We start from the raw sequence: 25,164 nt of genomic DNA on the forward strand, positions 1-25,164 counted from the left end.
AGCTGCAGAAGATCAAGTCAGGTTCACATCTGTTCCCCAGACACCCGACACCCCACCCCAGCTTCCCTATCCAACAAAGCCTGGCCAGGTTTTCACAGTTAATTCCTTCAGGGCCCCTGGCTCATCTCCTCCCCTCTTGCTCCTATGAATTCTCAGAGATCAAAGCAGCAAGTTCACTGAGGCTTTGTTTGCTCAGCATTCAGCAGAACACCTTAAATTTCCAGCTTGAAAGGAGGCTGAAAGAAGGTCAAACATACTCTATTGTTGAAAAACTTTAAAACAGCAAGACACGACCAGAGTATTAGCAGAGGAACCTCCATAATTTCTCTGAACTTCAGGGTCCTGTGAAGTGAGGGACTTCCCCCCCCCCACCGCCCCACCCCCAGCAAATTTAATATAAGAATCTGATGGGAAGGCAGCCAGAATTTTCCTTGGAGGTCACTCTGAGTTGACTCAGCCAATACACTGATTCTGAGATGGAAACTGGGAGCTACCGCCGCAACCCAAAGGGTCGGCCTCACATTACAATGAGGTATAAAAGGTTCATTCTGGATTACTCTTCTAATCCATTCACCCCATGTTCTGGAATGGCCCTCTTCCCCGCTGGCCTAGTTCACAAAACTTTATGGCATTTTAGAAAGGTCATCCAGTCTGGAGATTTTCAAACCGTTTGGCAGCAGCAAACATTTTCCCAAATAAAATATTAAATGGGACCCCAATATAAAGCCTGAATTTCTACCTACTCAGCCACCCTCCCCCCCCCGCCCACCTCCACAAGTGTGGCTTTCGGCTCCCCATTGGAAAAATCCTTGACGAGTACAACCCCTTCCATTTACACAAATGCTGGGGACCAGAGAGACAAAGACAGAGCCCAAGTCTCACATGCTCCGTATCTTAAACGCCCCTTAAGAGTTTGTACGTTTGCTCTTCATGTTTAAAGAAATCTCCAAAGTGCTCAGTCTTACTTTGCAAATATCCTTCTCTTGTTCTCATCATCACTAACCCCCCCCCGCCCCAGGAAACACCTGGGACCCCTGGCATCTGCCCCCCCCCCATTCTCTTATCCCCCTGGTTCTTCAGCTGCTAGATCCTGTTTCCTAAACTCAGTTCGTCATTAGGATCACCTTGGAGCTTGTTAAAAATATAGGTTCCTGGGCCCAGCACTAGACCGAGGAAATCAAAATTTCTAGGGGGTGGGCACTAGAACCTGTGGATTTAAATAAGCACCCCAGATAATGACGTGAATGACGGGCCAGCTTTGGAAAGCAGTGCACTGGACTGAAGTCATGTTCCTTCTTCATATCCACCACCGACGCTAAGGAATTTTTACATTCAATCACAGCCATGGGATAGTGGGATCAGAACTTCATATGACTTTCTCTGCACATCCTTTTGGGATTGGCGGAGCTGGGTGGTCTCTACAAGACCTTTCACTCCCGTATTCTAAGAAAGGAACTACAGACGTGTGCAAATATTTATCTATAAGAATGTGCATTTCTGCACTTAAAAAAACAAATGTTCAGCAATGAGGAGGTTGATTCAATAAATGTTGGTATACACATTGACTAACGTAACATTTAGAGATGTCCACAATATATATAACAAACTCGTCATAAGAACAAATGTGTAGTAAGATTCCATTGTTCACATGCATAAAAAACTGGGAGCATAAACAAGAAAATGTTAACATTATGTCCGGAATGGTGGTGGAGTTAATGGCAATGTTTATTTTCTTACTTGCGTTTCTTTTAACCTTCCAAAATTTCTATGGAGAACATGAATTCTGGAATCTACAAGAAAACAAAACTCATCTTAAAACTATCTTTGGCAAGGAAGAAAATGTGATGATTTAAGATATTAACTATTTCCACTCTTGGCCACATCTCTTATGATGATAAAGAATAGTTTTGGGGTTTCTGTTGTTACTGTGTTGAGAGTAAATTTATAAAATCTCTGGAAAACAGGAAGGCACACCATCCATAGACCAGATACAGTAAGAAATTTCTGGAATACAGAAAGCAAGTGAGATCCCTAGTTGCTTAAGGAAAAGCAATCATGTGAAGGATAAGGGTCAAAATAAAACCTTCCAGTCCATTAAAAAAAAAGATTTATTTTTTTTTAAAGATTTTTTTATTGGGGAAGGGGAACAGGACTTTATTGGGGAACAGTGTGTACTTCCAGGCCTTTTTTCCAAGTCAAGTTGTTGTCCTTTCAGTCTTAGCTGTGGAGGGCGCAGCTCAGCTCCAGGTCCAGTTGCCGTCACTAGTTGCAGGGGGCGCAGCCCACCATCCCTTGCAGAAGTCAAACCGGCAACCTGTGGTTGGGAGGACGCGTTCCAACCAACTGAGCCATCCGGGAGCTCAGGAGCAGCTCCCGCCAACCTTGTGGTTGAGAGCCCACTGGCCCATGTGGGAATCAAACCGGCAGCCTTCGGAGTTAGAAGCATGGAGCTCTAACCGCCTGAGCCACCAGGCCGGACCCAAGAAGATTTTTAAATAGGAGAGGAAGGTGAGGACATTTAAAGAATCTATCCAAGAAGTCCAACTTCTATTCACTGAGAGGAGAAAAGAGAGAAAATGGGGAAAGAGGGAAAAATCAGAAAAAAAGAAAAAGCGTTCAATGGAAGAAAGGCATGAGCATTCAGATAAAAATAGCCTGTTAAGTTCAACAAAGTAAATAACAAAAATGTTGATCTCTTTCAGAGCGAGGCACTGGGCTAAGTGATCTATGTGCAGTATGTATTTTAATTCTCATAGCACACCTGAGTTTGGAACCATCATTTTCCCCATTTTATAAATGAGGCAACTGATTAGAGAGATACAAAAAATACTTGCCCAATTCCACCCACCACCTACCTGGCACACATAATATTCTTCCTTATTTGGTTAATAATCTTACAGCCAACGTGGAGTTTCCATTGGCAAGACTGTTCCTAGGGTAGATAGATTGGCATGAAGATCCCTCTTCTGATGCAGGAGAATAGTCTTCCCTTTGTGTTTGGGCTGGTGAATTCTTAAGAGCTGTAGCAAATCAACACTGGCTAGCTCTGGAAGACAAGATGCTCACACCTGGTCCACCAGAGGGACTTTGGGAGAGAAACCTTTGGCTTGATCCACGTGGCAATGCAAGGTCACCTGTGTGACACCAGCTCTTACCCTGACTGCAAACAGCAGGACCTAATACCCGGTGGACCTTGCCTGGCTCACCTATAACCTTTCTGAGACGGCGAAGATAATGCAACAAAATGAAATAATGTCGTAAGACACTCAGTCCCGTGCCTAGCATAGAGAAGGTCACCGAGGAAAATAAATAAGTATTTGCTTAGCAAACAGGTAACGTGCTTCATAAGCTCACTTAGTAAGCGGTGGGAAAGGGCGACCTGCCCCTGTCAGCGCCAATATCAAAGCACAAGGTTTTCTCCTGGATTCAGTTTTCTTTCAGAAGGCAGGAATCAATCCATGGAGTATGGAATCTACATTGTGGGAAGGATGAGAGGGGCAGAGAGGCGTAGAAGGAGGGGGAGGAAAAGAGAGAATGGTGGAGAGAAGGGGAGGAGAGCCAAGTGAGAAGAAGCTGAAGACTAACAATACACCAAACATCGTCACAGCACCTCCTGGGCATCAGGCACACCTCCAAGTGCCTCGTGTGTATTATCTCATGTAATCCTCACAATAACCCTATGAGTCAGAAACTCACAGTATGTCCATTTCACAGATTGGTAAACTGAGGTACAGAGCAGTTCAGTAACCTACCCAAGTTGCACACAGAGCTGGAATTTAAACACCTTCCCTCTAGCTCCAGAGTCCAGGCTCTTTGCTACTACACCATTCTGCCTCTCAGGAAAATGGAATATGAAGAAACTTCCCGGTTCTTCCATTGTTCTCCTAGAAAATGAACTGAGGAACCAATTAGGCTCTATCTACTGTGCCTGGTCATTCACGGCTCTGACCGCACTTCATCGGAAATCTCTGGTCACTGGTCCACCTCCCGCAAAACTAGTTCCCTGAGGGCAGAAATGCATCGTCCATCTGTGAGTCAGACTTGCCACATCCGAACACCTGACATTCATTAGACACTGAACCCAGCAGAGCTGTCCTGGGATCTGGCGGCATGAGAGTGCCAGCGCTGCATTTCTGGGAGGCTGGTATGTTTGGAATTGTCTTGTTATTCTACTGGAACCTTCCAGTTTTTCCAGCTGCTCTGAGGAGTCACCATTCAACAATGCAACATGCCGGCTCCCCCGTGCTGATGCAGACGCTGTAATTCTCCAGGATGGTCCCAATTTCGTGTGAAGTTGACTTTTTCTCAATCAAAGCCATTGGCTAAGTGTTCAAGAATGATAACTGTGCTTTGTTAAAGCAAGATAAGACTTTTTATATATTAATAGATAAACTTGCAAGTCAGAGAAACTCTTTTAAGAGCCCGCAATCTCTTCCTAACCAGTTTGCTAATCATCTTAAGGAAGCAGGACCTTACAAGTTAGGAAAGACACACAATGGAACACTACTCCACCGTAAGATGAAACAATGCCATTTGCGACAACATGGATGGATCTGGAGATTATTCTGCTAAGCGAAATCAGTCAGACAGAAAAAGTCGAGAACCATGTGATTTCACTGGTATGTGGGATATAAAACTGAAAACAACAAAGGAAGGAGACAAACAAAGAAACAAAAACTTAAAGACACAGACTATAGTTTAGTGGTTACCAGAGAGTAAGGGGGGAAATGAGAGTAAAGGGGATCAAATACACGGTGATGAAAGGAGAACCCAATAAACTTTAATTTTTAAAAAAAGTCAATAAAGACAAATTTATATATAACATATAAATACATAATATATACTTAGAGAGATGGAAAACACATTTTAAATGTTTTCATTTGTTAATTAAAGAAGTGTTATGAATAGAAAAAAAAACAGAAAATGCCAAAAAGCAAAAAGGGGAGGAAAAAGTCACCCTGCCAGAAGTAACTGCCTTTAGTGGTGTAATGTATGCTCTTCCAGACTTTTCCTTATGCATATGTACTTCTACAAAAATGTGATTACAAATACTATTTTCAACCTGCTTTTGCCCCTTAATATTGTGAGTAATACCATCCTAGTTTTCCATGCACTTTATCATTGCTCTGACTGCACTTTATTGGAAATTTCCATCATTTTTTATGACTTCAAAGTATTCTATAAAAAGAACGAATCCTATTTACTTTACCAACCTGCTATTCCTGGACATTAAACTGATTCCAGTGGGGTTTGTTTGTTTGTTTGTTGCTCTTAGAAAATATTGCTTAATTCTCTCAACATTTTAAACAAATGCCACTCATCTAAAAGAATGGAACTGAAAAAATACATTACGAGCAGTGGTCTGAAATCATGTGGAATCCACTCGTGTCCTAAATGACATTTTCACTCTGGGTTTTTTATTTTTAGATCTCTTCTTTCCTATCACCAAGCCATTCATCCATCCAATCACTCCCTCTCTTGATCCTTCAGCCCCTTCCTAGCTACTCACTCACCAGTTTTCCTGAAACAACTTTCTCGTGCCCTTTTGTTAAGTCCGGTTCTGCTATCTCCTCTCCGTGGCTTTCACCTACTCACCCCTCGTCCTGTGGACTCATACTGTCCTTTGAAGCCTACTACACAGAAACAGAGGACCCATGTGTGGATCAAAGAGTGAAAACAGCGCACTCTGAACCCTAAAGAAACTCAGAGTCTAATTGGAGATGCAAGGTACGTATACACAGCCTGTAATTTGGCTCTCTGAGGAGGAAAAACACCTTGATGTGGTTTTTTCACCAATTTCCACACTACAAAATATCCCCACCATAGCCAAGTTACTAACATGACTGAGTCCAGAGGTGGGAGGAGATGCACGTAAGCCAGCTCCGGGATGTGACTGCATGTGCATGAAAAGCTAAAATAACACCCGTGTGCATGTACATCACATGGCTGTGTATATGCACAAATACATGCATTTTAGCTCTGCGTGGCCATGCAGTCCTGTGTGTGTGTGTATAGAACCAGACAAGACAACCTGAGCAGACATTTCTGAGAAGGCAATCACGCCGTCATCACCATCATCATCTTCTTTATCAGTAACATTTATTGAGCATTTATGGGATCGAGCCCTGCCTGCAGTGTTTTATGTGCCTGGCTTTGCCACACACTCCTAGGAGGAGGTATCACGAGTACTGCTAATTTGGCAAATTTCACCCTTGCAAAATCAGAGTCTTGAAAAGGGAGATAATTTGCTTATGGTCGTTCAATGCAGTAATAAGGGGTGAAGCCAGGATCAAAATAAGGTCTGATTCTAGAGCCCAGGTTCTCAGGTCTGCCTCTTCTGTTGCTTCTTGCCAGGGAGCTAGGCCTCAGGGCTCCACACTGGGGATTCCCAAGGACTGGCTGTGACTCCAAAGGGCTGGACCGGCAGTCCTGTCAAGCCATGTGACCAAGCTTGCGTCCCCATTACATCACTTCTCCAATGCACGAGGAAGGCTGGTTAGTAACACCCGAAGTTACCCTTCAACAAATTATACAATCCTCTCTGCATTTAGCTATTTTCTCTCCTACCAAATGCCTCCCTAGGTATTTTCTTTTTTAACTATACCTTTCTTGTGCCTGTTTATATTGCCCTCCTGAACTCTCTATTATTATTTCTATCTCCTTATCAATATTCATTGATAATTCTTCATCATAAACACCTGGGAGACAAAGAACTTGTGTAACTAGAAGGAATGCATATCTATAAAGAGGTAGATGAAAGACCCAAGGGGCTGAGCAGATTACGATGTGTCAGCAAGATAAGGCTGCCAGTCAGAAGGCACACACGTGGGTAGAAAGGGTGTGTCGGTGTAGGAATTTTGCAATAATTCTCCCAATCCTTGACCCTGGGGAGCCTGAGTCTAGTTCCACAACAGAAGGACTTGAGAAAATTGGACAGAATTCAGCAGAGCACCACAAAAATGATTAAAGAATTGAAAAATGAGACCAACAATGGCTGGTTAAGCACACCAGGAATCTTCACGCTGATGGAAGAGGCTGAAGAGAGAATGAAAAATCGTTTTCCATTGAAGGCAGGAATGAGGAATTAATATTTCTTGAGTTTTTACCATGTGTTGGGCACTGTGTTTGGCATTTTATGTGTATTAGCTCAAATAACTTACAGTTACCCTTCAAAGTAGGTTTTATTAATCTCTAGGCTTTCATATGGGTAATGCAGTGTCTGCGGGGGGTTGGGAACTGGTTCCAGGCCACACAGCAAACACATGAAGTCTCAGAGGCAAAGCCCTGTCTCGTGGACTCTAAAAAGTCCACATCTTTCCCACTTTAAAGACTGCCTCCTGTTGAGATGCCAGTCTCTCAACTGCTGCACTTCTGACTTGTGGAACCAGATAATTCTTTGTTGGGGGGCTGCCGTGTGCCCTGGAAGATGTAAGATGTCCCTGGGCAGTAGCCACTAGAAGCTGGTAGGATCCCCAACCCTTACCAGCTGTGACAACCCAAAAATATCTCTAAGCATTGCCAATGTCCCTGGGGCTGGGGGCAAAATCGCCTCTGGTTACGAGCCACTGAGGCAGAGGAAGTTCATACCATATCTAGTGTCCACTGCTGTCCATTTCTCCTAAGAAATTTTTTCAGCAGTCATTTGGGCCAGAAATAAGTAAGAACACACTGACAGTGAAAGCTATTAACTGAGGCATGTTTTGCTTTTACAAGATGCTGTGCTTTCTAAAAGTCAAAGAATGGACAAGATAACCTATAAAGGCCTTTCCTTCTGAAAAAATGAGAGAGAGAGAGAGAGAGAGAGAGAGAGAGAGAGAGAGAGAGCTAACACTTATTGAGTTATTGGGTCAGGCTGGGTACTGTTTTCAGGGCTTAATATATAGTAACCCACCTAATTCTCATAATGGACTATGAGGTGGGGACTATAAACATCCCCATTTTGCAGATGAGGAGACTGAGGCAAAAGGAAGTAAGGAAGCTGCCCAAGGTTTCACCGCTAGTGAGTGGCAGAGTTGAACTCTGAACCTGGGCAGAAGGCAGCCAGAGCCTATGCTTTTAACTCCCACCTGATCTTTCCCCTTATGCCCACCAGGAGCCAACAATTTATTAGACAGGGAGGAACAGCAAGAACGAGACCTTTTACCTGAAAACAACTGTCCCTGCCAGAATTAGCCCTGCACAGACAGCCTCATGAAGACTTTTTGTATTCTTTTTTTTTTTTTTTTTTAATTTATTGGGGTATGAAGACTTTCTAACAGCACTCAGCACCCTCCCTCTAACTTGCAGCCAAAAAAAACAACAAACAAACAAAAACACGCAGTGTGAGTTCTGGTCCCTAGAACAGGGCTTACCAATAGCAATCTCTGTAGAAGAGTCACCTGAGCAACTTCTTTGAAATGAAAATTCTGAGGCCTTTACCCCAAACTTTCTGATTCCATGGCCCTGGGGTGGATCCCGGAAATCTACATTCTAAACAAGCTGCTGGGGTCCTAATGATTCTGATTAACTTGGCTCAAGTACCACTTGTTGAAAAATGAGGTCCTGGGACCTTGAGCTTGGGTCAGCATAAAAGCCCTACTATGGCCTGAATGTTTATGTCCCACGTAAGACTCTCATGTTGGCATCTTAACCCCCAACGTGATGGCGTTAAAGGTGGGGCCTTTGGGAGGTGATGAGATCAGAAGGGATTAGTGTTCTTATAAAAGAGACCCCAGAACTCCCTAAGCCCTTCCACCACGTGGGGAAACAGTGAGATGGCACCAGCTGTGACCTGCAGGAGGGTTTTCGCCAAGACACAACCATGCCTTGATTTGGACTTCCCAGCTCCCAGCACTACAAAAAATAAATTTCTGTTGTTTATCAGCTGCTGGTCGGTGGTATTTTGTTGTAGCAGCCCAAAAAGACTAAGGCAACATAATAAATTGGCTTAATCCTTGCACTAATTTCAGCAGGTATTGGCTTTCCTGAGACAGAGAGACAGAGAGAGACCATCAGATCAGCACGTTGATTAGTGCTGCCTGCTGGGGGTGCAGGAATGGAATTAAGGGCCTGTTTCATGGGTATCAGTCTTCTGCAGCTTCTGGCAAGAAGTCTTACCAGAATAAGCTACGCTCCTTCCACTAGACACTGACGATTAGTGGGCATCACGCAACTTTTGTCACAGAGTCAGTCAGAGTGAAGCAGGATGAAAAGCCCAGGAGTTAGTGATGCCAGCGACCCCAGCCCTGCCTGAGAAGGCCCAGGTTCACGGCCTTCTCCTCCATCTCTCTCATGAGGGCCCACAGCAAACCACGCTTCCCTGCTGAGCACACATTCAGCAGCTCAGCATTGGGGCCTGAGATGCATGGGCCAGGCCATGGGACAGGCTCTCTGCTCCTCTTTCCCCCCCACTGAGCCCAGCCAGAGCACCGAGACAGGAGGCAGGCAGCCCTCTGCAGACTGAAGTAGGACAAACGCCACGGGAAACGAGGAGCTGGGCCTGCCCAATATTCAGCACACAGCTGCAAGGCCTACCATCCATCTACGGGGTGAGTGAATGGAGTGGCGGGCCAAGTGAGTGACAAGTGAAAAACAGAGGTTCTAAGCCTGGCCCCTGAGCCCTTGTCTAAAATCGCTGACGAATCCCAAATGAGGGTTTTCACGGACAACAGGGGATCTGTGGAGGCACGGAAGACCTGCCCCTGGACAACAGGGCTGTGTGGTAAACAACTAGCCCGTCCCAAGACTGTGGGAGAAGCCACTGGAAGGCACGTCCGCATCCAGACAAGCAGCTCAGAGCAGCAGCAGGTCAACAACATGGTTTTAACTAGGAAAGGCAGAGAGGAGACACATGGCCCGAGGCAGCCCTGTGATGGCCAGGACCCCGTGCATCTCTTCCTTGGGTCATTCTGGTCAGTGTTTTCCCCGCCGAGGCCGTGTTTGCACTGGTGGGAGGCCTGGGCAGGAAGCACGGTGCCTGACACTCTGGGGACCCGGCCCCTCTGAAAGGTACACGCTCCTGTTTTCTTCCAACACAGAAGCCCTGCCTCCGGCCGCCGGGCTTCCTCTAAAGCCACAGCACACAGGGCAAACCTCTCCGCCCCGCCCGCCCAGCCCAGCGTGCTTCCTTCCAGCAAACCAGGCCTTGGGGCCTCTGTGTTTCTGCCCTGACCCGTGGCTGAGGCCTATTTTCTCTCCCCGGGCTGTGACCCTACCTCCCAGGATGCCGGCCATGCGTCTGTTGACTTTTCTCCTTCCTGGCTTCTCACATTTGCTCCATCTTCCCCATCTGTAAATGGCATTTCTCGGGGTGTGAAGCAGGCCCGGACCACAGGTATGTGTGCTGTCTCTGCCGGGCCGTGGTCCGTTCCAGTCAAAGGCAGATGCCTGCCGTGCCCTGTCCGAGCGGGCAGAGAGGAACGCGGCCTGGCTTTCCTCGTGGCTGTGCGTTCCTTTTTCGCTATTTTTACTTCGGAAAAATTACCTCTCCTGTCTGGGGCTCCTACCCTGCTGAGGGAAACAAGACGGTACGGAAACGTCAAGTGGTGTTGAGCCCAGAAAAGTCCTGGGTTCAAATCCTATGCCATCATTCCTTAGCTGTCCCCACCCTTCCTCCTCTGGAAAGAGGGGGACACTACAGGAAGGAGGGGGGACAACACAGCCTCCCAATTTGGTTCTTGTTAGGATGAGATGGCAGAGCCGAGGGAAAGGTCAAGTGCCCGGTGGGCACTCCTTAATGCCAGCCGCCTGTCCTGGTTAGAGCTCGAACCACCACAAGAAAAGGCACCAGGGACACCCCCCGCTCCCCATCACTCATGCTCATGTGTGACCTGGCACTCCCACTGCCCAGGAAAAGAGGCCCTGCGTCATTCCACATCAACCTCTACGTCCTGGCTTTCTGTTCCTTAACAAAACCACCTTGTTATATTTCATACTGAACAGTAAGATCCTTTTTAAAACAAGAAATATAGATACATCAATTTGAAAATGACAGTGAGGCATTTTAAGAAGCGGTGACTAGGGGAGGGATATCTCTTGTTCCCAAAAAGAATAGTTACCCTTTGAGCACTTACTAGATGCCAGATGCTCGGCTACATGCTTTACATATTTCCATCATACTCTTTCAGCTGCAAGGAACAGACACTTTTGAGAATGCATTGGCTCAGGTGACCCAAAGGCCCAGAGATGGTTCTGGCACAACTCGACCCAAAGTATGAATAGTGAATGGCTGTCATCTGGTCCTTTCTGTCTCTTTACCTTTCTTTATCTCTGTCTCTGTTTGTCTCTCTGTGTGTATCTCTGTTTCTCCCTCTTTCTTCCTCTATCTCTCTGCCTCTGTTTGTGTCTCTCTATCCCTCTGTCTATTTCTCTCTCTCTCTCTCTCTCATAAACTTGGAGGTATTTATGCTCCATGGGTGTTTTCAGAGCTTTTGAGTCTCAGTTATCATCTGGGATTTCTATCAGACTCCATCTGCTTCCAGAACTGTGTGCAAACAGTAACATCCAAAGCTCAGAAAAGAGGGGCCATAAAACATTTCTGTCTGACCTGAAAAGCCATATGATCCAGACTCCGCGAAAGCGGTCAGAGAAAGGAAGGAAGCACAGATTGTCGGGTCTGGTCACAGCCACAAGGAAATTCTCAGACCCACTTGTAATAAAACCAGCCCCAGCGTGTGCCTCGTGCCCAAGGTGTAGCTTTCCAAACACCCGTGCCTGGTCTACCAGGAGAACATGCAGGCCAGAGTTCAAATCCTGCCTCTACAGACTTCCACTGTGTGATTTTGAGCGAAGTACTTCATTTCTCCGAGCCTCAGTTCCCTCCACTGGAACAGAGGCCTAAGCACTCCTACTGAGAAAGAGTGCTGGAAGGATGAAACCCAAGTGAAACCTTCGCTGTGGTGTCTGGCACATGCCGAGGAGGCACTGATGGGGATGGTAGTGGAGGTGAGAGAGGTGGTGACGGCAGTGGTGGTGGAGATGCTGGTGACAGTAGCAACCATGGTGCTGGTGGTGAAGGAGAAAGCAGAAGAGGTGGTTCAGATGGTGGCGGTGGCGGTGGCGGGTAGTGGAATCTGCCAATTCGTTCCTTTATTTTCTACAAGCTACATGCACGTTAGGAAAACCAGGCGTGTGAGTGACAAAGGGTCCCTGCCTTTCAGACACACTTCTCCCTAAGGGACTTCTAGGATCACCACTCAGCATTCCACTCCTTTCAGCCTAATTCCCACAGTAACTGAGAACGAGTTGCCTCATCTTGGTAAATATTCAGCCAGCCTCTGGGCTAGGGCCTGGTAGGGCCCCCGTGAATTGACACGTGCATTCTCTCGCCTTTCTCTCATTCCTGTCCTTTCTGTTTCCTGCCCCCTCAGTGCTTAGCTTTCCAAGCAGAGGGTGGCTTCCTTACCAGCTCCCTCCACTTTTCTCTCCATCTCCCTTTCTGCTCTGAAGACCTGATTTCTCGGTGCCTGTTGTACTTGAGGTCTCGCTCTAGAGAAATCCAAAGTGAGCAACAAAAATACAGATTTTTCTCCTCGATACAAACCAAGAACTTCCTCCTGCCTTGCCCCAATGTTACCATCAGGAAATTCCTCAACATTCAGAGAACAAGTTCTAAAAACCAAGGTGAGCCTAATCACTGCCAAACCAAATTCGATTTAGAAAAAAAGCACCTGGAATTGAGGGGCAAATTTTAAAAGACAATACTGACCCAGAGCTCCTTTTGCCCTTAAATGAGCTGAAGGTCCTTCAGAGACAGAGGGATGCTGTCTCATCAAGTTTTACAGACAACACGTTGTCTGTGGAGATGTCAAAAAGTGTGATCTAAGGGGAAGAAACATCAGATCCAGAACCAGAGGCCTGGGTTCAGACCGTGGTCCTTGAATAGTTCAGTCTTTCCAAGCCTCAGTTTCTACATCTGCAAACTGGGGATAAGTATGAAACTGGCCTTCCCTAGGGGAAGACATTGGTTTTGAAACAGTGAAGAGGTCTACAAAGATAAGCCTTTATTATAAATCTTCTGAATCATGTGAACATCATTGCAGAACAATCCAACTTTCACCCTTCAGGGCAGGGCTGTGGCTCTCCCCTGATCCAATATGATATCCCTGAGCCTATCTCATTCTGTTTTCAAGCCCCTTCCTGCAGACCTAAGATGTAATGAGTCAGTGAGCAACGCCCTTGAAAGGAGGCTGTAGCAGACTGGCACATCGCATTGGATTGTGGTCTGCAATGAGTGTTATTAACTGAAACCTCTGTGCATTGAGGTTAGGGGGGCAGCTAACACTTCTCCAGGTAACTCGCATGTATGTGTATCTCCCTGGGCTTGGCAGTCTATTCCTGGGGAGCTTTCCAAGAAAACAGGGAATGGAGTCATCTGTCTTTGAGACCGAAATCCTCTTGAACAGAAGCAAATGGAAGTCAGGAAGAGAAGTGGAAATTCATGGCAGATTTAGCAGCCTGGGGTGAATGCCCAGCTGAGCCCAAGCAGAGGTACCAAGCAGGTACCACAAAGGTGTGTCTGCCACGCCTTCCCTTTCGAACAGTGACCTTCTTCCTCAGTCGCATACTGCAAGCCCGCACAGCCTACCCTACATCGTCCTGCAGATTAAATGAGATGCAATGTCTGACCCTACCTAGCACCAGGCAAATACTCGCTTCCAACTTTCATCGGCGTGGCTTTTGTTCCCCCCTGATCCCAGGTCTGCATCCTGGGATGGGAGCCCTGGTTGAACGTGGAATGTAAAGCAATCGACCAGTGTTTCATGAGCATCTGTGTGGCCGAACATCCTGCCACAGTGTGGAGGGCACCAGGTACTCGCCCCAGCCCCACTCCTCAGAGACCCAACAAGTTCAAAAAGATTCTGGGGAAGCCAGAAGCACTGAAGAGAAGAGTCTGAAGTGAAAGCCAATTCTGTACAGAATGGGACTCTCAGATCCCTGGGGAAAGGTGTAGACATCATCATCCAAGTTCCCAGTGAGCATGGCAGCAAACACAGGCTTGGGTCACATGTGGGAGGAATGAATGAATCTCACTGCATGCACTGTCATCTGTATATGTCAGACCAAAATCAGTGAATAAAGCATAGAGCACGACGCAGGTACAAGTACAGGGCTGCTGCCCACTGGCTAAGTGGGACTAGATGAGCGATTTAATCTCTCATTGCTCAGTGTCTTCATTAGTACAATAGGGGACCTTGTGATATCTCCATCACACGGTTGCTGTGGGGATTAAACGAAGTAATTCACCAAAGCACTTAGGACAAAGCCAGGAACAAAGCAAGAATCAACGAATGCTAACTATCATTATCACTATTCAAGCTGCATCACAAGAATGGAGCAGCCAACGTTGAAGCAGTGAAATGTGGGTCCCACCTGCCTGTAAGCCATGGACTCTGCCGACAGACTTAACGAAAGGGGTCAAATTTGCAGGTTCTCTCGTGGTGCCTCCATCACCGTTACAACAAGAAAGTGCAATGGACAGATTTGTAATGATCCTTTTTGCCTCTCTAGCCTCCAGGAATGGAAGCCAATAATCAAATAGATCACTGTCCTATGTGTGTTGTTGCTAGCTGTGCTCTGTTTGCATGTTTTTCTGTCACTCTGGCTGGGCAAATTTGATATCCTCACCAGCTGGGAAACAACCAGCCGTGATCTCAAGTCTTTGGAAGGTCAGCTCGAGCAGCAGCATCTTCCTAGCAACAGTTGCCAGGGAAGATTATGAGGGTGGACTCAGCTCCCAGCGGAGATGAAGATACGGAGAGCTGTATAATTGGCATTAGTTTGAATGGGGCGGGTGGGAGGGGGTTTGCCATTACTGAAGGGCATACGCAATCTCTTCCGTTAGTGTGCTGCTCGCTCCCTTTGTGAGGAGTTCTGGCTGGCCTTTCTGTGTTCTTTGATGTCCCTTCATTTTCCTCAAATATCAGAACGGAAAAGTATCCAGTCCAAAGGTGCCTGATCCTATTAGACCCAACATCCCACTTTTACAGCAAATATTTTGCAAGATCCCCTTTGCTATTCTTAAATGAAATTATAGATGTATAACCTACCAAAAGACATCATTTTTTAAAGATAAGCATAATGTCCTATATTATAAATGAGAAGCTAAGTAATTTATAATAAGATAAATTGCAATATGCAAATACTCGGGCACAAATATACTTAAAAGACCTAATGAACAAATGAGATGCTTATATCTAGTTTTTTTGTTTGTTTGTTTGTTTGTTAAGATTTTATTGGGGAAGGGACTTTATTGGGGAACAGTGTGTACTTCCAGGCCTTTTTTCCAAGTCAAGTTGTCGTCCTTTCAATATTAGTTGTGGAGGGTGCCGTTCAGCTTCAAGTTGTTGTCCTTTCAGTCTTAGTTGTGGAGGGCGCAGCTCAGCTCCAGGTCCAGTTGCCATTGCTAGTTGCAGGGGGCACAGCCCACCATCCCTTGCGGGAGTCGAACCGGCAACCTTGTGGTTGAGAGGATGCGCTCCAACCAACTGAGCCATCTGGGAGGCAGCTCAGCTCAAGGTGCCGTGTTCAATCTTAGTTGCAGGGGGCACAGCCCACCATCCCTTGCGGGACTCAAGGAATTGAACTGGCAACCTTGTGGTTGAGAGCCCACTGGCCCATGTGGGAATCAAACCAACAGCCTTTGGAGTTAGGAGCATGGAGCTCTAACTGCCTGAGTCACCGGGCCGGTCTGCTTATATCTAGTTTTGACATATTATCCAAGTTTATTCTTCCTCAATGATATTTTTAAGTGAGGGCTAAATAAGTACATGAACAAGAGACATAGAATCACCAACCAAAACTGAATGCCTTAAGCGCAGAATTAGAGTGCTGCACTGGCACTCAAACACTAAGAATGAATTGTCATCAGGGACGCAATTCTTCAGAGTGCTAAGTTTTTCTCGGTAAAGCTCCCAACAAAACAAAGTACATGCTTTCTTCCATTTACATGGTACTTGCCTTTCTAGAAAGTTCAGTGAGTATTAAAACCATAAAACAATGGTTTGATTTTTGTATGGAAAACAGCATTGGATTCGAAGCCCAAGTGATTACAAACAAGTGTTCTTGAAGAGAACGTTGGAGGGACAGGAGTCCAGACCCTTGTGCTCTTGGATGCTGTCACCCCCTCGTCTGTACCAATAAAATGCCAGGATAACCTTGCCCTACTGCAGTGACTGTCAAAATGTCCCTACACAGTTTCAAAATGTTCCCTAGAAGCACCTGTGACCTAAGCCCCATCCCCATCATTATAAAGGTGGGGAAACTGAGGCTCAGAGAGTAAAGGTGATCTGTACAAGGAAAAGCCAAGATGCAATTCAGACTCTTCTAACTCTCAGGTCAGGGATTAGGACAATTAGCTGAAATTGTGTGATTCCCCCTCTGCCTGTGTAAACATCAAGCTATGAGATATGCTGACATGATCCACCATTCTATATTTCTTCTTCTCACACAATTGAGTTGGGGGCCATGCCCCCACTCCCAGTGAGTAATTCAGACTTGAGGAAGTACAGGGGACAAGGGCCATTCCCCATCAGCGGGAGTCTTACCCTCTTGCAGTCCTCAGCACAAGCGTGAAGACGGAAAATTTCTCATTATGGATCACACTGTCTTCTCAATAAAGCAAAACTTACTCCCCAACATAGATCTTCCCAGACAAATGAGTAAATGGATGAACAGAGAAAACGTGTCCAGTCTATTATTTAGAGTCAATAAAGTCACTATTAAAATGTGGGAAGCAAAGCTGATTATATCGCTGACACTGGTAATTTCTTGTTCCTATCCTTTGCAATCTGGTCGTCTACATGAAACAACAATGCCTACACACGTAGGACGTTTTCTGGGAGGGAGGAAGAGAAGAGCTCCAACCCCACCCCACAGAAGACAACCAAGCCATCCCCCAAGAATAGTTTCCTGCCATCCTAATGAAACTATCCTTATATATAGAAAGAGATCAAATCCATTGCTTGTCCTGAACTTGACGGATACTTAACTTTGCCAGTCTCTTCCAGTAGATGTGGGAAGGGCCCAGGAATGTGCATTTTTAGCTGTCATCCCAGGTAATTTCTAAGCAGGTGGTCCAAAAGGAGCCCTGAGAAACTCATCTAAGGGGGCATACCTGGCTGGCCTCCAGGGAGGAAGGAGGCAGATGCAGGAAATGAGAAGATAGAGAAAGATGGTCTTTTATTCCTGGAAGCTGAGCAATCAGGGGAGAGAGGATCCAAAGAGTCAAGGATCTAATTGCTTCTTAGAAAGAGCACTCTGATCAATGGCTGCTTCTCTCACCAAAACATCAGCCCCAGGGATCTGTGTTTGTTGCTACTGTATGGTTACCTGAATGTTTAGCATAGTAGATGCACAGTATTTCTAGAATGAATGAATGAATGAATGAATGAATACATGAATAGTGGCAGGGTAGTGGATGGCTTGGAAGGAAGTTGGGGGCCTGGAAGGTTCTTACTGTGGTCCGACCATGGGATAAGGGCCTGTGTATGGCAGGTGAGTGGGAGTGAAGAGGTGAAGAACTAACTATCATTCTGGCCTATTTGAGGCCATAGAGACCTCCCAGCTCTTCCTGGAGGCATTTCTGTATTGCTGACATACTCGAGAATGTCTATGAAACTAAAAACTGTGTGAGACATAATCAGGACCAAACTATATTGCTATACAGGTCCTCCACCCCACCTCGCCCCTGGGAAATATTCTTCTTCAAACACAGACAGCTGGGCAGTGAGATGGAACCCCCGCTTTATCCAGACCAGAGCATATCCAGACCAAGCGGACACACGGCTAGATCATTCCAGCTAGAGATTTCATTCTGGGTTTGGCAGTCATTTTGGGGTTTTTGTGTCCTAGAGACATTTAACTCTGTACTTAATTTAGGTTTAATAGGCAGCTATTATGTTAAATAGAGACCAGCTGAACTGATCATTTAAGACATAGTTATGGTTGTTTAACAACCATGTGGTTTGACTGCTACATCTCAATAAAGGTTTTCCAGTACTCGGCTATTATTACGGTTTTGTATTCAGTAACTGTCCTCATTGAGCCACGGCCCTCGCCTTTACTGTTGCTTGAGAGCCCAGAAGCTCCTAACTCTGCTTCTTCCCCTGGTCCCCAGATTGCTGAGTGTCTGAGAATCCATGAATCTCCACTGAGACCAGGAAACTGGAGCTGAGACCACGTGTGGCTGTGCAGGAGGGCTTGGCCCTGCAGACAAGCAACAGGCTCGTGGCTGCATGCCAGCTCTAGCTCTAAACTGCCTGTCAGCAGGATTAGATGGCAGAGTGGCTTTGCTGGGAAACTCAGAGGCCACAGCTGAGCCCAGGAGGTGACTCAGACACTTGGGACTCCTCTAGGAGAAAAGAATCTGTGTGTAACAAAGAGAACTGGGAAGGGAACACGAAGGGTACTGACTCTCTAGAAGTTTCCTCTAGTGCAGTATTGCTTCAAGTGTGATTCATGGACCAGGGCCGGTCTGAGACCTGTTCTTACTGGTCCACAAATTGAGAACCAGCATTTAGCGACTTGTGTAGCAACTGGAATTGCCATGATATCCAAGCGTGAGATCCATGGACTTGGCTGGTTGACCAGATTATAGGTCACTTTGGGCACCGTCAAACTCGTGTAGACGCAGGCAGCCAGGGCTATGCCTGACAAATCACGTACACTTGGACCACCTACCTGTCTGCCAAGGACTGGAATTGTGAAACCCGGTCTTCAGCTCGGACGTTTTGGGAACCAGTGCTTTCGTGCTGTCTTTCTCACCTCATGTGTTTCCCCACCCTGCCTGCACACTTTGGGATACGATATGTAACAAAACTTTTAAAATCTTCCTTAGGTACATTTAAAAATGGTAAGTGGTATGTATATTTTACCACAATAAAAAAGAAAAACTCTTCCTTAAACTGAGTCCATCTGTTCCCAGAATTAAATGGAACCTAACTGTTCCTTTAAAAAAAAAAAAATCAAGTAAGACTGTAAATATACTAAAAATCACTGGATTGCACACTTTAAAAGGGAAAATGTTATGGTATAAAAAGATCATTTTACAGTAAGTTTATGTGAATTATATCTCAATAAAGCAGCTATTTTTAAAAAAGAGAAAGATGGATGGATGGATGGATGGATGGATGGATGGATACATAGATACATAGGTGGATGCATAGATACATAGATGGATATTATAGGACTTGGCTCACACCTTTACAGAGGCTGAGAAGTCCCATAATCTGCTGCCTGAAAGCTGGAGAACCAGGAACGTCCATGGTGTCATTCCGTCCAGTTCAAAGGCCCAAGACTCTGGAAACCGATGGCATAACGCCCGGTCCAAGTTTGAAGGATGGAGAACCAGGAGTGCCAGTGTCTACAGGCAAGAGAAGATAGATGGCCCAGTCCAAAAAGAAAGAGCAAATTCCCCCTTTCTCCACCTTTTTGTTCTACTCAGACCCTCCACAATTGGACGACACCTACCTGTACTGGTGAGGGTGATTTTCTTTACTCAGTCTGCCAATTCTAATGCTAGTTTCTTCTGGAAACACCCACACAGACACACCCAGAACGAATGATTTCCCAGCTATCTGGGCATCGCTCAGCCTAGTTGAGTTAATAAAATTAACCATTATACACTCACTCAGTCATTCAACAACCACATATCAATGCCGACTATGCCTCACTCACCAGCCTGGAGACTGAGAACTGACCTAAAGCACAGACCCTGCCCTCTGGGGCCAAAATGAGCCTGCAGAAGAGAGAAATGGGTGCACAACTAATTGTGACTCTCTGCAGGTTGAGGGCTTCACCAGTCTAGGAAAAACCAGCACTAAGAAGAGTAATAAACGCTTGTCTTGGACTCTACAAGATTGTTAAGGAAAATGTACCACTTCTCCCCTTCCAGTTACCATAGATATGTTTAGACATGGCTTTTGGATACAACGTTTTGACCTCCAGGCACTTTGCGGAGGCCCAGCCATGGAGCGGGCTGCTCTGTAGTACATGAGCTCATCGTGCAAATGAGTCAACACTCTCCGCCCCACTCCCCCAGACTGGAGGTTTGGGGCTGTGCTGACCTTGACTACAACTTGCTTTGACATGCTAAAGCCTGAGACAAATTTAGAGGAGAAGGGCCTCCCTACATACTCATCACAGGCCAAGATACTAAGTATCAGAAACACATTTTTCAATCTGAGCCTCCAGGAAGTGAAAAAATAGAATGGGCCGAAGTCCCAGGAAGAGAAAAAAAGGCCAGGAAAAGTTAGGAGGTGATGCTACAGCAGGATCTGTTCCTTCAGGGCCCAAAGAGAATCGCGGTCCTAGCTGAACTGATAGAACAGTGAATGAACTCATTAAAAGGGAGGACTTCTTCACCTGCAGCTTTTCCAATGAGGAAAATCGGGTTTTTAGAGGCAATGTCTCAAATGGGGTGGATCTCAGGCCTAGACACTGATTGGGTAAAGCCTCTGGGAAGCGCAGATTTTTGAAGGACTGGGAACAAATTGGAGGTCAAGTTGGAATTATTCACACTTATCAGGGTGGGCCGAGCATGGATGATTGAAACCTGAAGCCAGCCCAGTGCACCCACCAATCAGTCTCCACCTTCACTAACAGCCTCAGGCACATTTCTCACCAAACCCATTGAATGGCCCAACTCAGTTGCCTCTTCTACCCCCAAAACAATTTCTCCACAAAACGCTTATTTAAATTTTGTCCCAAATCAATCAATCTCTCTCTGTCTCTCTCACTGTGTGAGTCTGTGTGTGTGTGTGTGTGTGTGCGTGCGTGCGTGCGTGTGTGTGTGTGTGTGTGTGTGTGTGTGTTTAAAGCTACTTTAGCTAAGGCAACTTATAACTGGACCATGATTTCTCAATTTTGCTCGAAAGTTATTGACTGATTTGTATAAGTCAACAAGCTGGCTTTAGCCAGTTCCAGCCTCAGTAGAATGTGCCTTCACCTCCTCCCTGCGTTACAAACACAGGACTATTGTCCATCACAGAGCCCGGCCAAGTATTCACTGTCCATTCTGAGAGAAAAGACTGGCCTGAGTGCCTGCGTCAACCCAGCCGTGTCCCCAGACAACTCACAGGTGTCGGTCTGTGGACGTCTCCCCAAAGACCAGCACTACACATCTACCAGTTGTTGAACGTTACAAATAGGACAGTTGGGGACAGTGGGGGATCAAGAAGCAAATGCTAATAAGGATTTAGAAACAATGGGCCGAGAAAGCTCTTTGGAGGGCCAAAGAAGGGAACTATGGGAGGTGTACTTCTACCGCCAAACAGAAGGGCTCACGCCACCTTCACCAGCTAAACCTGTTAGTCACAGGGAACTGACTGTCAAAGAGAACCTGTGGGCTTACTCTAACCCAGTGACATTACTTGGGGAATGTCACTTCCTCAGATAATGTCCGATCCAGGGGAGTGGCCGGGGGCACCTGTAAGCCCCCCCAGAATGGAAATTGCACAGGACACCGGGACCTTGGCTCAGTGGCACATGCTAAACAGGAAGCATGACCTCATGGCCGGAGGCGCAGTTTCTATTTGTCGGGGTGACTGATTAGCATCCATCTCCCCACCTGGGTCCTAAGCTCCATCTCTGTCCTGCATGCTATTGAATTCCGAGCACCTCCTACAGCTTCTAGTGTGTGACACGTGCCCACCATTTCCTACCTTCTCAGCCCAGCCTGGCCAGCCTCTGCCCCAGATCATGTGCTTCAGCCCTCAGACCTCTCACCTCACTGGGCTGTGATTCCGTGGCCCCGTCGGTCTCTGCGCGGGCAGTTAGCTGTCAGGCTCCTCTTCGTCAGCGTCACAGCCCCAGTGCCTCACACGCTGCCCGGATTGTCAACGCTTGTAGAACGAAGGAAAGGCTCCCTAAGGAAGACACACACGATTTAAAGAAGTTCCGACCCCCAACACACCCCTATCATATCCATGAACAATTTCAGATTTCTGGGTTGATTCATGATGTCATCTATTCCCTCCTTACAAGAATCTTCAGCTTGGGACATCTGAGTCAACTGTTCCTTTATAAAACAACTCAGGCAATTTGACTTGGAGAAATTAGACACTGCAGAAGGGGAAATAATACTCTTCGTTTCCTACAAGTTTTTTGGTTTTGTTTTTGGTTTTTTCACACAACTGGTTCAGATTGAGCCCATGATAAGCTAAAAGCTTCAGATTTCTTTTCCCATTTACTTCCTTAGGACAGTCATCCTCTGACTGATGTACAGTGCATTTAACCTCCCTGCACTGGGCCCATCAACCCAGCAGGTGACATCCTTCTGAGTCACTATCTCTATAGGAAGCCTGCCACCAAAAGCCACACTGTTCCCACTGCCAAAGCCTTGTCCCATGGCTCTGTGAGGCTGTCTCCACCTGGGTTCCTGCCAAGGGTGTTTGGCTTGTTCTCTGCTCCAAGAAAGGCACAGCCTGGTCCCTGTGTGCTGTGCTCTCCAGGGGAGCCCATCAGTACAGCTGCCTTTCTCTCTGTCGCAGGTGATGCCTCCTGTCCCCTCCCCTGGGGGTGGCATCCACATGTGGCCAGCAGCTGTGCTGCAGTGCCGTGCTCCTGCTACAGTACAGTCTGGGTGCACCTTCCCTCCAGAATTCCTTTCAGAAAGGTGTCTTTTCCAATACTCACACCTCCCAGGGAGGACATGGGGGGGGAGTTTCACTACCGTGTTTCCCCAAAAATAAGACCTATCTGGACAATCAGCTCTAATGTGTATTTTGGAGCAAAAATTAATATAAGACCAGGTATAATATAATATAATATAATATAATATAATATAATACCAAGTCTTATATTAATTTTTGCTCCAAAAGATGCATTAGGGCTTATGTTCAGGGGATGTCATCCTAAAAAATCATGCTAGGGCTTATTTCCAGTTAGGTCTTATTTTCGGGGAAACACAGTAGGTAAGTCTGAAATCCACAGGCCAGGCCAGCAGGAAGGTCAGGGTGGACCTCTCAGGCTGAAGCTGCCGTCCACACATGGGATTTCTTCGACTTCAGAGAAGCCTCAGCTCTGGTCTTCAAGCCTTTCGACTGGTGGAACCAGGCCCAGCCATGTGATCTAGGACCACCTGCCTCGTGTAAAGTGACCTGATTACAGACTTCACTCACTTCTCCAGAAGACCTTCCCAGCAACTCCTAGCTTGGTGTTTGAATTACTGGGGACTGTAGCCTAGCCAGGGTGACACATAACAACAGATATGGAAGGGTTTTTATTTTTATACATTCTTTTAACTGTAAAAGATTATGGTGGTACAACTTTAGGTTAGTATTATTGGAAAGTCTCAATGAAATGGGTCCTTTTCTAGGAAAACACACATTAGTAAATTTGTCCCCAAGAGAAGTAAACAAAAAAATTGCAATGACCAACAAGCATGGAGGAAAGCAAACCAGTTTCAAAGAACTGCCTCTCCCACAGAGGCTTTGGGGTCAGGCTGTTGTCAGAGCATTTATTTAAATTGTTCATGGAACAAATACTTTTCCCTTTATGTAAACTCTTCCAAAGTACAAAAAAGATGAACTACAATCCAATTTATTTTATAAATCTAGCAGCGCCTTAGGACCAAAACTGAAAAAAGGACACAGGCAGGAAAATGGATGATTTTAATAATAAAGAAAAATACAAAGATGCTAATTAAATCCTAATTAAATACTAGCACACTGAATTGAACAGTACAACAAAAGATAATGACAGGCACAGAAGATTGCACACACTCCTGCCATGTGCCACAGCAAAGATGCATGCCATTTCCTGTGGGTTGAATGACATCTGTGAAGGAGACTGAGGCCCCACCCAAGAGGGCAGCCCACTGAGCAAGGAACTGGGTGACCCCATCTTACCTTCCCAGCAACAGGACAGACCTAAGTTTGTAGGAAAGTTGACCGAGCGAGTAAAAAGAACCTGTCTCCTACATCTGGGAACAGTGCCACAGGGAATGCTACAGCTTTCCCCCAAATAATTCCTCTGTGTGCCCCACGGACAGCCAGTCAGAAAAGGAGGCACGCAGCCTGGTGAGTAAAAGAAGGTCACTTTCCTTCCCTGTTCCCTGTCCCAATGCACTTGAAATGACAGGACAGCAAACAGGAATAAGAGCCAGCAGTCCTGGTTTGGGGCTGAGTGAAGGAAGGCAATAAGGCAGGATTTAAATAGAATTTGAGATTGAAGCATTCAAGTGGGCCGAGTGCATGCCATCATAGGTCCAGCAGTGGAGGCAGTCCAGAGGGAGTGTGGCTGGAAAAAGTGCCCAGCAAACTGGTTATCTGTTTCTTCTCTTAATTGTCTGCATTTTCCTAATTTTCTACAGCAAGAAGATATTACTTTTATAAACCAAAAAACCTGCATGTTGACACTGTGGATTTTACGGAAAGGAAAAGCTTGCTATCGAAGGAGTCTTTGAAGGAGGCTGTGCCATTTCCTGACGAGAGGATTTTTAGAGGGCATTTACCATCACATATCTAAAAAGGTGTCGTCCTTTATCACCATCAACTCCATAAAAACATAAGCTATAAATAATGACAATACATAACGAAAGATAGGCTTACTCTGTGATCTTGCAGGTGGCAGAACAAGGGTCACTGATTTCCAGCCTTCAGAAAGACAGATTTCCATGTAAGGACAACCTGTCTCGGCACTGGTGCAGCCCAGCATGGATCAGTGGTCTGCCCTCTACCCGAAGCTGCATTACCACCTTCTAAAGAGTGGCTTCCGTAGCCCGTCCAGCTGCAGGGCTGACCTACAGCTGGCTGCTTAATGCCAAATGCAGCTGGTTGGGACTAGCCCAGAGCCAGTCTCATCCATAAATAATATTGTGTACTTGTGCAAGCTCAAGTACGTGAAGAACATCTCACCTCCAAGCAGGGTTTGATTAGCAACAGAGCCTGACTTTGCTGCAACATTTTAACATACTGGCTAACATTGATTCTCTATGTTTTCTGAAGCACAGTCTACCCTTAAGCAATAAAAGTATCTTGCACAGCGTTACAAAGAATCGAACCACCAAAACCACCAGAGTCTCTGAATTATAGTTACAACTAGATGTCCCTGTGAAGCAGTAGTTTGGGTACCAAGCGGAAACAATGCTCTAGCCCCTGGGACCCGCCCAGCCTCAGCTCCCCTCACCATTCCTCCGGCCCCCACATTCCCAGTCCTCCAACAAGTCCATGCGTTGGCTTGGGCCCA

At 46.2% G+C, this 25,164-nt stretch overlaps 1 long non-coding RNA gene across 1 annotated transcript in view; it reads right to left on the bottom strand.

The window, feature by feature from the left end:
- Positions 1-23,980, bottom strand: part of LOC141568302 (uncharacterized) — a 158,146-nt gene extending 134,166 nt beyond the window's left edge. Inside the window, exons 1-2 of the long non-coding RNA XR_012491427.1 lie at positions 23,826-23,980; positions 21,703-21,842 (exon numbers count right to left, since the gene is read on the bottom strand). This is a non-coding gene — a long non-coding RNA (uncharacterized LOC141568302). The remainder of the gene's footprint in view (positions 1-21,702; positions 21,843-23,825) is intronic.
- Between the last annotated feature and the right edge of the window lie 1,184 nt (positions 23,981-25,164).

This window comes from Rhinolophus sinicus, linkage group LG13 (genome assembly GCF_036562045.2).
Source record: "Rhinolophus sinicus isolate RSC01 linkage group LG13, ASM3656204v1, whole genome shotgun sequence".
NCBI lineage: Eukaryota > Metazoa > Chordata > Mammalia > Chiroptera > Rhinolophidae > Rhinolophus > Rhinolophus sinicus.